We start from the raw sequence: 13,544 nt of genomic DNA, 5'->3' as shown, positions 1-13,544 counted from the left end.
GTGTCTGGCTTCAAAAGCCAAATTTGACTGAGCTAATTTCTCGTTCATTACGCGCTTTTTTGGCGCAATACGTATGCAAGAAGAACGTGGGAATTATGAGAAAAATAAAGTTTATCTGAATACAGTTCAGGAGGCGAAATATTGTCCTGATTCGTGAAATTGCTCTACATCGATGAGTATGCTGCCCTGTATTCCTTTGGTGGACGTCGCATGAAACTGGCCGCCATGCTCCGGTGCCGCCATCTTCAGGTTGACCGTTTAAAATATTCAAAAGCACCACAGTTGCATTACTAAACTCGAATTCGTTCAACCGAGAGAAAAAGCGCTTGCCCGGCTTCAAAAGCCAAATATTTGTGAGCTAATTTCTCGTTCATTACGCGCTTTTTTGACGCAATATTTATTCTAACATATGCAAGAAGAACGCGGGAATGGTGAGAAAAATAAAGTTTATCTGAATCCAGTTCTGGAGGCGAAATATTGTCCTGATTCGTGAAATTGCTCTCCATCGGTGAGTATGCTGCCCTGTATTCCTATGACGGACGTCCCATGAACGCGGCCGCCATGCTCCGGTGCCGCCACCTTCAGGTTGACCGTTTAAAATATTCAAAAGCACCGCAGCTGCATTACTAACCTCGAATTCGTTCAACCAAGAGAAAAAGCGCTTGCCCAGCTTCAAAAGCCAAATATTTGTGAGCTTATATCTCGTTCATTACGCGCTTTTTTGGCGCAATATTTTTCTAACATATGTAAGAACAACGCGGGAATGGTGAGAAAAATAAAGTTTATCTGAATCCAGTTCCGGAGGCGAAATATTGTCCTGATTCGTGAAATTGCTCTCCATCGGTGAGTATGCTGCCCTGTATTCCTATGACGGACGTCGCATGAACGCGGCCGCCATGCTCTGGTGCCGCCACCTTCAGGTTGACCGTTTAAAATATTCAAAAGCATCGCAGTTGCATTACTAACCTCGAATTCGTTCAACCGAGAGAAAAAGCGCTTGCCCAGCTTCAAAAGCCAAATATTTGTGAGCTTATTTCTTGTTCATTACGCGCTTTTTTGGAGCAATATTTTTTCTAACATATGCAAGAAGAACGCGGGAATGGTGAGAAAAATAAAGTTTATCTGAATCCAGTTCCGGAGGCGAAATATTGTCCTGATTCGTGAAATTGCTCTCTATCGCGGAGTATGCTGCCCTGTATTCCTTTGGTGGACGTCGCATGAAAGTGGCCGCCGTGCTCCGGTGCCGCCACCTTCAGGTTGACCGTTTAAAATATTCAAAACACCGCAGTTGCATTACTATACCTCGAATTCGTTCAACCGAGAGAAAAAGCGCTTGCCCGGCTTCAAAAGCCAAATATTTGTGAGCTTATTTCTCGTTCATTACGCGCTTTTTTGGCGCAATATTTATTCTAACATATGCAAGAAGAACGCGGGAATGGTGAGAAAAATAAAGTTTATCTGAATCCTTTTCCGGCGGCGAAATATTGTCCTGATTCGTGAAATTGCTCTCCATCGGTGAGTATGCTGCCCTGTATTCATATGGCGGACGTCGCATGAAAGCGGCCGCCATGCTCCGGTGCCGCCACCTTCAGGTTGACCGTTTAAAATATTCAAAAGCATCGCAGTTGCATTACTAACCTCGAATTCGTTCAACCGAGAGAAAAAGCGCTTGCCCAGCTTCAAAAACCAAATATTTGAGAGCCTATTTCTCGTTCATTACCCGCTTTTTTGGTGCAATATTTTTCTAACATATGCAAGAAGAACGCGGGATTGGTGAGAAAAATAAAGTTTATCTGAATCCAGTTCCGGAGGCAAAATATTGTCCTGATTCGTGAAATTGCTCTCCATCGGTGAGTATGCTGCCCTATATTCCTATGACGGACGTCGCATGAACGCGGCCGCCATGCTCCGGTGCCGCCACCTTCAGGTTGACCGTTTAAAATATTCAAAATCACCGCAGTTGCATTAGTAACCTCGAATTCGTTCAACCGAGAAAAAAAGCGCTTGCCCAGCTTCAAAAGCCAAATATTTGTGAGCTTATTTCTCGTTCATTACGCGCTTTTTTGGCGCAATATTTTTTCTAACATATGCAAGAAGAACGCGGGAATGGTGAGAAAAATAAAGTTTATCTGAATCCAGTTCCGGAGGCGAAATATTGTCCTGATTCGTGAAATTGCTCTCCATCGGTGAGTATGCTGCCCTGTATTCATATGGCGGACGTCGCATGAAAGCGGCCGCCATGCTCCGGTGCCTCCACCTTCAGGTTGACCGTTTAAAATATTCAAAAGCACCGCAGTTGCATTACTAACCTCGAATTCGTTCAACCGAGAGAAAAAGCGCTTGCCCAGCTTCAAAAGCCAAATATTTGTGAGCTAATTTCTCGTTCATTACGCGCTTTTTTGGCGCAATATTTATTCTAACCATGCATGAAGAACGCGGGAATTGTGAGAAAAATAAAGTTTATCTGAATCCAGTTCCGGAGGCGAAATATTGTCCTGATTCGTGAAATTGCTCTCCATCGCTGAGTATGCTGCCCTGTATTCCTTTGGCGGACGTCGCATGAAAGCGGCCGCCATACTCCGGTGCCGCCACCTTCAGGTTGACCGTTTAAAATATTCAAAAGCACCGCAGTTGCATTACTAACCTCGAATTCGTTCAACCGAGAGAAAAAGCGCTTGCCCAGCTTCAAAAGCAAAATATTTGTGAGCTTATTTCTCGTTCATTACGCGCTTTTTTGGCGCAATATTTATTCTAACATATGCAAGAAGAACGCGGGAATTGTGAGAAAAATAAAGTTTATCTGAATCCAGTTCCGGAGGCGAAATATTGTCCCGATTCGTGAAATTGCTCTCCATCGGTGAGTATGCTGCCCTGTATTCATATGGCGGACGTCGCATGAAAGCGGCCGCCATGCTCCGGTGCCGCCACCTTCAGGTTGACCGTTTAAAATATTCAAAAGCACCGCAGTTGCATTACTAACCTCGAATTCGTTCAACCGAGAGAAAAAGCGCTTGCCCAGCTTCAAAAGCCAAATATTTGTGAGCTTATTTCTCGTTCATTACGCGCTTTTTTTGGCGCAATATTTATTCTAACATATGCAAGAAGAACGCGGGAATTGTGAGAAAAATAAAGTTTATCTGAATACAGTTCCGGAGGCGAAATATTGTCCCGATGCGTGAAATTGCTCTCCATCGGTGAATATACTGCCCTGTATTCCTATGACGGACGTCGCATGAACGCGGCCGCCATACTCCGGTGCCGCCACCTTCAGGTTGACCGTTTAAAATATTCAAAAGCACCGCAGTTGCATTACTAGCCTCGAATTCGTTCAACCGACAAAAAATCGCTTGTCTGGCTTCAGAAGCCAAATTTGTGTGAGCTAATTTCTCGTTCATTACGCGCTTTTTTGGCGCAATATGTATTCTACGTATGCAAGGAGAACGTGGGAATTATGAGAAAAATAAAGTTTATCTGAATACAGTTCCGGAGGCGAAATATTGTCCTGATTCGTGAAATTGCTCTCCATCGATGAATATGCTGCCCTATATTCCTATGACGGACGTCGCATGAACGCGGCCGCCATGCTCCGGTGCCGCCACCTTCAGGTTGACCGTTTAAAATATTCAAAAGCGCCGCAGTTGCATTACTAGCCTCGAATTCGTTCAACCGACAAAAAATCGCTTGTCTGGCTTCAAAAGCCAAATTTCTGTGAGCTAATTTCTCGTTCATTACGCGCTTTTTTGGCGCAATATTTATTCTAACCATGCAAGAAGGACGCGGGAATTGTGAGAAAAATAGTTTATCTGAATCCAGTTCCGGAGGCGAAATATTGTCCTGATTAGTGAAATTGCTCTCCATCGCTGAGTATGCTGCCCTGTATTCCTTTGGCGGACGTCGCATGAAAGCGGCCGCCGTACTCCGGTGCCGCCACCTTCAGGTTGACCGTTTAAAATATTCAAAAGCACCGCAGTTGCATTACTAGCCTCGAATTCGTTCAAGCGAAAAAAAATTGCTTCTCTGGCTTCAAAAGCCAAATTTATGTGAGGTAATTTCTCGTTCATTACGCGCTTTTTTGGCGAAATATTTATTCTAACATATGCAAGAAGAACGCGGGAATTGTGAGAAAAATAAAGTTTATCTGAATCCAGTTCCGGAGGCGAAATATTGTTCTGATTCGTGAAATTGCTCTCCATCGCTGAGTATGCTGCCCTGTATTTCTTTGGCGGACGTCGCATGAAAGTGGCCGCCATGCTCCGGTGCCGCCACCTTCAGGTTGACCATTTAAAATATTCAAAAGCACCACAGCTGCATTACTAACCTCGAATTCGTTCAACCGAGAGAAAAAGCGCTTGCCCGGCTTCAAAAGCCAAATATTTGTGAGCTAATTTCTCGTTCATTACGCGCTTTTTTGGCGCAATATTTATTCTAACATATGCAAGAAGAACGCGGGAATGGTGAGAAAAATAAAGTTTATCTGAATCCAGTTCCGGAGGCGAAATATTGTCCTGATTCGTGAAATTGCTCTGCATCGGTGAGTATGCTGCCCTGTATTCATGTGGCGGACGTCGCATGAAAGCGGCCGCCGTTTTCCGGTGCCGCCAACTTCAGGTTGACCATTTAAAATATTCAAAAGCACCGCAGTTGCATTACTAACCTCGAATTCGTTCAACCGAGAGAAAAAGCGCTTGCCCAGCTTCAAAAGCAAAATATTTGTGAGCTTATTTCTCGTTCATTACGCGCTTGTTTGGCGCAATATTTATTCTAACATATGCAAGAAGAACGCGGGAATGGTGAGAAAAATAAAGTTTATCTGAATCCAGTTCCGGAGGCGAAATATTGTCCTGATTCGTGAAATTGCTCTCCATCGGTGAGTATGCTGCCCTGTATTCCTATGACGGACGTCGCATGAACGCGGCCGCCATGCTCCGGTGCCGCCACCTTCAGGTTGACCGTTTAAAATATTCAAAATCACCGCAGTTGCATTACTAACCTCGAATTCGTTCAACCGAGAGAAAAAACGCTTGCCCGGCTTCAAAAGCCAAATATTTGTGAGCTAATTTCTCGTTCATTACGCGCTTTTTTGGCGCAATATTTATTCTAACATATGCAAGAAGAACGCGGGAATTGTGAGAAAAATAAAGTTTATCTGAATCCAGTTCCGGAGGCGAAATATTGTCCCGATTCGTGAAATTGCTCTCCATCGGTGAGTATGCTGCCCTGTATTCATATGGCGGACGTCGCATGAAAGCGGCCGCCATGCTCCGGTGCCGCCACCTTCAGGTTGACCATTTAAAATATTCAAAAGCACCGCAGTTGCATTACTAACCTCGAATTCGTTCAACCGAGAGAAAAAGCGCTTGCCCAGCTTCAAAAGCCAAATATTTGTGAGCTTATTTCTCGTTCATTACGCGCTTTTTTGGCGCAATATTTATTCTAACATATGCAAGAAGAACGCGGGAATTGTGAGAAAAATAAAGTTTATCTGAATACAGTTCCGGAGGCGAAATATTGTCCCGATTCGTGAAATTGCTCTCCATCGGTGAATATACTGCCCTGTATTCCTATGACGGACGTCGCATGAACGCGGCCGCCATACTCCGGTGCCGCCACCTTCAGGTTGACCGTTTAAAATATTCAAAAGCACCGCAGTTGCATTACTAGCCTCGAATTCGTTCAACCGACAAAAAATCGCTTGTCTGGCTTCAGAAGCCAAATTTGTGTGAGCTAATTTCTCGTTCATTACGCGCTTTTTTGGCGCAATATGTATTCTACGTATGCAAGGAGAACGTGGGAATTATGAGAAAAATAAAGTTTATCTGAATACAGTTCCGGAGGCGAAATATTGTCCTGATTCGTGAAATTGCTCTCCATCGATGAATATGCTGCCCTATATTCCTATGACGGACGTCGCATGAACGCGGCCGCCATGCTCCGGTGCCGCCACCTTCAGGTTGACCGTTTAAAATATTCAAAAGCGCCGCAGTTGCATTACTAGCCTCGAATTCGTTCAACCGACAAAAAATCGCTTGTCTGGCTTCAAAAGCCAAATTTCTGTGAGCTAATTTCTCGTTCATTACGCGCTTTTTTGGCGCAATATTTATTCTAACCATGCAAGAAGAACGCGGGAATTGTGAGAAAAATAGTTTATCTGAATCCAGTTCCGGAGGCGAAATATTGTCCTGATTAGTGAAATTGCTCTCCATCGCTGAGTATGCTGCCCTGTATTCCTTTGGCGGACGTCGCATGAAAGCGGCCGCCGTACTCCGGTGCCGCCACCTTCAGGTTGACCGTTTAAAATATTCAAAAGCACCGCAGTTGCATTACTAGCCTCGAATTCGTTCAAGCGAAAAAAAATTGCTTCTCTGGCTTCAAAAGCCAAATTTATGTGAGGTAATTTCTCGTTCATTACGCGCTTTTTTGGCGAAATATTTATTCTAACATATGCAAGAAGAACGCGGGAATTGTGAGAAAAATAAAGTTTATCTGAATCCAGTTCCGGAGGCGAAATATTGTTCTGATTCGTGAAATTGCTCTCCATCGCTGAGTATGCTGCCCTGTATTTCTTTGGCGGACGTCGCATGAAAGTGGCCGCCATGCTCCGGTGCCGCCACCTTCAGGTTGACCATTTAAAATATTCAAAAGCACCACAGCTGCATTACTAACCTCGAATTCGTTCAACCGAGAGAAAAAGCGCTTGCCCGGCTTCAAAAGCCAAATATTTGTGAGCTAATTTCTCGTTCATTACGCGCTTTTTTGGCGCAATATTTATTCTAACATATGCAAGAAGAACGCGGGAATGGTGAGAAAAATAAAGTTTATCTGAATCCAGTTCCGGAGGCGAAATATTGTCCTGATTCGTGAAATTGCTCTGCATCGGTGAGTATGCTGCCCTGTATTCATGTGGCGGACGTCGCATGAAAGCGGCCGCCGTTTTCCGGTGCCGCCACCTTCAGGTTGACCGTTTAAAATATTCAAAAGCACCGCAGTTGCATTACTAACCTCGAATTCGTTCAACCGAGAGAAAAAGCGCTTGCCCAGCTTCAAAAGCCAAATATTTGTGAGCTTATTTCTCGTTCATTACGCGCTTGTTTGGCGCAATATTTATTCTAACATATGCAAGAAGAACGCGGGAATGGTGAGAAAAATAAAGTTTATCTGAATCCAGTTCCGGAGGCGAAATATTGTCCTGATTCGTGAAATTGCTCTCCATCGGTGAGTATGCTGCCCTGTATTCCTATGACGGACGTCGCATGAACGCGGCCGCCATGCTCCGGTGTCGCCACCTTCAGGTTGACCGTTTAAAATATTCAAAATCACCGCAGTTGCATTACTAACCTCGAATTCGTTCAACCGAGAGAAAAAGCGCTCGCCCGGCTTCAAAAGCCAAATATTTGTGAGCTAATTTCTCGTTCATTACGCGCTTTTTTGGCGCAATATTTATTCTAACATATGCAAGAAGAACGCGGGAATTGTGTGAAAAATAAAGTTTATCTGAATCCAGTTCCGGAGGCGAAATATTGTCCTGATTCGTGAAATTGCTCTCCATCGGTGAGTATGCTGCCCTGTATTCATATGGCGGACGTCGCATGAAAGCGGCCGCCATGCTCCGGTGCCGCCACCTTCAGGTTGACCGTTTAAAATATTCAAAAGCACCGCAGTTGCATTACTAATCTCGAATTCGTTCAACCGAGAGAAAAAGCGCTTGCCCAGCTTGAAAAGCCAAATATTTGTGAGCTTATTTCTCGTTCATTACGCGCTTTTTTGGCGCAATATTTTTTCTAACATATGCAAGAAGAACGCGGGAATGGTGAGAAAAATAAAGTTTATCTGAATCCAGTTCCGGAGGCGAAATATTGTCCTGATTCGTGAAATTGCTCTCCATCGCTGAGTATGCTGCCCTGTATTCCTTTGGCGGACGTCGCATGAAAGCGGCCGCCGTTTTCCGGTGCCGCCACCTTCAGGTTGACCGTTTAAAATATTCAAAAGCACCGCAGTTGCATTACTAACCTCGAATTCGTTCAACCGAGAGAAAAAGCGCTTGCCCAGCTTCAAAAGCCAAATATTTGTGAGCTTATTTCTCGTTCATTACGCGCTTGTTTGGCGCAATATTTATTCTAACATATGCAAGAAGAACGCGGGAATGGTGAGAAAAATAAAGTTTATCTGAATCCAGTTCCGGAGGCGAAATATTGTCCTGATTCGTGAAATTGCTCTCCATCGGTGAGTATGCTGCCCTGTATTCCTATGACGGACGTCGCATGAACGCGGCCGCCATGCTCCGGTGTCGCCACCTTCAGGTTGACCGTTTAAAATATTCAAAATCACCGCAGTTGCATTACTAACCTCGAATTCGTTCAACCGAGAGAAAAAGCGCTCGCCCGGCTTCAAAAGCCAAATATTTGTGAGCTAATTTCTCGTTCATTACGCGCTTTTTTGGCGCAATATTTATTCTAACATATGCAAGAAGAACGCGGGAATTGTGTGAAAAATAAAGTTTATCTGAATCCAGTTCCGGAGGCGAAATATTGTCCTGATTCGTGAAATTGCTCTCCATCGGTGAGTATGCTGCCCTGTATTCATATGGCGGACGTCGCATGAAAGCGGCCGCCATGCTCCGGTGCCGCCACCTTCAGGTTGACCGTTTAAAATATTCAAAAGCACCGCAGTTGCATTACTAATCTCGAATTCGTTCAACCGAGAGAAAAAGCGCTTGCCCAGCTTGAAAAGCCAAATATTTGTGAGCTTATTTCTCGTTCATTACGCGCTTTTTTGGCGCAATATTTTTTCTAACATATGCAAGAAGAACGCGGGAATGGTGAGAAAAATAAAGTTTATCTGAATCCAGTTCCGGAGGCGAAATATTGTCCTGATTCGTGAAATTGCTCTCCATCGCTGAGTATGCTGCCCTGTATTCCTTTGGCGGACGTCGCATGAAAGCGGCCGCCGTACTCCGGTGCCGCCACCTTCAGGTTGACCGTTTAAAATATTCAAAAGCACCGCAGTTGCATTACTAGCCTCGAATTCGTTCAAGCGAAAAAAAATTGCTTCTCTGGCTTCAAAAGCCAAATTTATGTGAGGTAATTTCTCGTTCATTACGCGCTTTTTTGGCGAAATATTTATTCTAACATATGCAAGAAGAACGCGGGAATTGTGAGAAAAATAAAGTTTATCTGAATCCAGTTCCGGAGGCGAAATATTGTTCTGATTCGTGAAATTGCTCTCCATCGCTGAGTATGCTGCCCTGTATTTCTTTGGCGGACGTCGCATGAAAGTGGCCGCCATGCTCCGGTGCCGCCACCTTCAGGTTGACCATTTAAAATATTCAAAAGCACCACAGCTGCATTACTAACCTCGAATTCGTTCAACCGAGAGAAAAAGCGCTTGCCCGGCTTCAAAAGCCAAATATTTGTGAGCTAATTTCTCGTTCATTACGCGCTTTTTTGGCGCAATATTTATTCTAACATATGCAAGAAGAACGCGGGAATGGTGAGAAAAATAAAGTTTATCTGAATCCAGTTCCGGAGGCGAAATATTGTCCTGATTCGTGAAATTGCTCTGCATCGGTGAGTATGCTGCCCTGTATTCATGTGGCGGACGTCGCATGAAAGCGGCCGCCGTTTTCCGGTGCCGCCACCTTCAGGTTGACCGTTTAAAATATTCAAAAGCACCGCAGTTGCATTACTAACCTCGAATTCGTTCAACCGAGAGAAAAAGCGCTTGCCCAGCTTCAAAAGCCAAATATTTGTGAGCTTATTTCTCGTTCATTACGCGCTTGTTTGGCGCAATATTTATTCTAACATATGCAAGAAGAACGCGGGAATGGTGAGAAAAATAAAGTTTATCTGAATCCAGTTCCGGAGGCGAAATATTGTCCTGATTCGTGAAATTGCTCTCCATCGGTGAGTATGCTGCCCTGTATTCCTATGACGGACGTTGCATGAACGCGGCCGCCATGCTCCGGTGTCGCCACCTTCAGGTTGACCGTTTAAAATATTCAAAATCACCGCAGTTGCATTACTAACCTCGAATTCGTTCAACCGAGAGAAAAAGCGCTCGCCCGGCTTCAAAAGCCAAATATTTGTGAGCTAATTTCTCGTTCATTACGCGCTTTTTTGGCGCAATATTTATTCTAACATATGCAAGAAGAACGCGGGAATTGTGTGAAAAATAAAGTTTATCTGAATCCAGTTCCGGAGGCGAAATATTGTCCTGATTCGTGAAATTGCTCTCCATCGGTGAGTATGCTGCCCTGTATTCATATGGCGGACGTCGCATGAAAGCGGCCGCCATGCTCCGGTGCCGCCACCTTCAGGTTGACCGTTTAAAATATTCAAAAGCACCGCAGTTGCATTACTAATCTCGAATTCGTTCAACCGAGAGAAAAAGCGCTTGCCCAGCTTGAAAAGCCAAATATTTGTGAGCTTATTTCTCGTTCATTACGCGCTTTTTTGGCGCAATATTTTTTCTAACATATGCAAGAAGAACGCGGGAATGGTGAGAAAAATAAAGTTTATCTGAATCCAGTTCCGGAGGCGAAATATTGTCCTGATTCGTGAAATTGCTCTCCATCGGTGAGTATGCTGCTCTGTATTCCTATGACGGACGTCGCAGGAACGCAACCGCCATGCTCCGGTGCCGCCACCTTCAGGTTGACCGTTTAAAATATTCAAAAGCACCACATTTGAATTACTAACCTCGAATTCGTTCAACCGAGAGAAAAAGCGCTTGTCCGGCTTCGAAAGCCAAATTTTTGTGAGCTAATTTATCGTTCATTACGCGCTTTTTTGGCGCAATATTTATTCTAACATATGCAAGAAGAACGTGGGAATTATGAGAAATATAAAGTTTATCTGAATACAGTTCCGGAGGCGAAATATTGTCCTGATTCGTGAAATTGCTCTCTATCGCGGAGTATGCTGCCCTGTATTCCTTTGGTGGACGTCGCATGAAAGTGGCCGCCATGCTCCGGTGCCGCCACCTTCAGGTTGACCGTTTAAAATATTCAAAAGCACCGCAGTTGCATTACTAACCTCGAATTCGTTCAACCAAGAGAAAAAGCGCTTGCCCGGCTTCAAAAGCCAAATATTTGTGAGCTTATTTCTCGTTCATTACGCGCTTTTTTGGCGCAATATTTATTCTAACATATGCAAGAAGAACGCGGGAATGGTGAGAAAAATAAAGTTTATCTGAATCCATTTCCGGAGGCGAAATATTGTCCTGATTCGTGAAATTGCTCTCCATCGGAGAGTATGCTGCCCTGTATTCATATGGCGGACGTCGCATGAAAGCGGCCGCCATGCTCCGGTGCCGCCACTTTCAGGTTGACCGTTTAAAATATTCAAAAGCACCACAGTTGCATTACTAACCTCGAATTCGTTCAACCGAGAGAAAAAGCGCTTGTCCGGCTTCGAAAGCCAAATATGTGAGCTCATTTCTCGTTAATTACGCGCTTTTTTGGCGCAATATTTATTCTAACATATGCAAGAAGAACGCGGGAATGGTGAGAAAAATAAAGTTTATCTGAATCCAGTTCCGGAGGCGAAATATTGTCCTGATTCGTGAAATTGCTCTCCATCGGTGAGTATGCTGCCCTGTATTCATATGGCGGACGTCGCATGAAAGCGGCCGCCATGCTCCGGTGCCGCCACCTTCAGGTTGACCGTTTAAAATATTCAAAAGCATCGCAGTTGCATTACTAACCTCGAATTCGTTCAACCGAGAGAAAAAGCGCTTGCCCAGCTTCAAAAGCCAAATATTTGTGAGCTTATTTCTCGTTCATTGCGCGCTTTTTAGGCGCAATATTTTTTCTAACATATGCAAGAAGAACGCGGGAATGGTGAGAAAAATAAAGTTTATCTGAATCCAGTTCCGGAGGCGAAATATTGTCCTGATTCGTGAAATTGCTCTCCATCGGTGAGTTGCTGCCCTGTATTCATATGGCGGACGTCGCATGAAAGCGGCCGCCATGCTCCGGTGCCGCCACCTTCAGGTTGACCGTTTAAAATATTCAAAAGCATCGCAGTTGCATTACTAACCTCGAATTCGTTCAACCGAGAGAAAAAGCGCTTGCCCAGCTTCAAAAGCCAAATATTTGTGAGCTTATTTCTCGTTCATTACGCGCTTTTTTGGCGCAATACTTATTCTAACATATGCAAGAAGAACGCGGGAATTGTGAGAAAAATAAAGTTTATCTGAATCCAGTTCCGGAGGCGAAATATTGTCCTGATTCTTGAAATTGCTCCCCATCGGTGAGTATGCTGCTCTGTATTCCTATGGAGGACGTCGCATCAAAGCGGCCGCCACGCTCCGGTGCCGCCACCTTCAGGTTGATCATTTGAAATATTCAAAAGCACCACAGTTGCATTACTAACCTTGAATTCGTTCAACCGAGAGAAAAAACGCTTGTCCGGCTTTAAAAGCCAAATGTTTGTAAGCTAATTTCTCGTTCATTACGCGCTTTTTTGGCGCAATATTTATTCTAACATATGCAAGAAGAACGCGGGAATTGTGTGAAAAATAAAGTTTATCTGAATCCAGTTCCGGAGGCGAAATATTGTCCTGATTCTTGAAATTGCTCTCCATCGGTGAGTATGCTGCTCTGTATTCCTTTGGCGGACGTCGCATGAAAGCGGCCGCCATGCTCCGGTGCCGCCACCTTCAGGTTGACCGTTTAAAATATTCAAAAGCACCGCAGTTGCATTACTAGCCTCGAATTCGTTCAACCGACAAAAAATCGCTGTCTGGCTTCAAAAGCCAAATATTTGTGAGCTAATTTCTCGTTCATTACGCGCTTTTTTGGCGCAATATTTATTCTAACATATGCAAGAAGAACGCGTGAATTGTGAGAAAAATAAAGTTTATCTGAATCCAGTTCCGGAGGCGAAATATTGTCCTGATTCGTGAAATTGCTCTCCATCGGTGAGTATGCTGCCCTGTATTCCTTTGACGGACATCGCATGAAGTCGGCCGCCATTCTCCGGTGCCGCCACCTTCAGGTTGACCGTTTAAAATATTCAAAAGCACCACAGTTGCATTACTAACCTCGAATTCGTTCAACCGAGAGAAAAAGCGCTTGCCCGGCTTCAAAAGCCAAATATTTGTGAGCTAATTTCTCGTTCATTACGCGCTTATTTGGCGCAATATTTAATCTAACATATGCAAGAAGAACGTGGGAATTGTGAGAAAAATAAAATTTATCTGAATACAGTTCCGGAGGCGAAATATTGTCCTGATTCGTGAAATTGCTCTCCATCGATGAGTATGCTGCCCTGTATTCCTATGACTGACGTCGCATGAAAGCGGCCGCCATGCTCCGGTCCCGCCACCTTCAGGTTGACCGTTTAAAATATTCAAAAGCACCACAGCTGCATTACTAACCTCGAATTCGTTCAACCGAGAGAAAAACGCTTGTCCGGCTTCAAAAGCCAAATGTTTGTGAGCTAATTTCTCGTTCATTACGCGCTTTTTTGGCGCAATATTTATTCTAACATATGCAAGAAGAACGCGGGAATTGTGTGAAAAATAAAGTTTATCTGAATCCAGTT

Source organism: Amblyomma maculatum, chromosome 1 (genome assembly GCF_055883805.1).
Source record: "Amblyomma maculatum isolate TAMU_Amacu chromosome 1, ASM5588380v1, whole genome shotgun sequence".
Classification (NCBI taxonomy): domain Eukaryota; kingdom Metazoa; phylum Arthropoda; class Arachnida; order Ixodida; family Ixodidae; genus Amblyomma; species Amblyomma maculatum.
The sequence above is the reverse complement of the archived record's forward strand: the minus strand, read 5'-3'. Positions refer to the sequence as shown.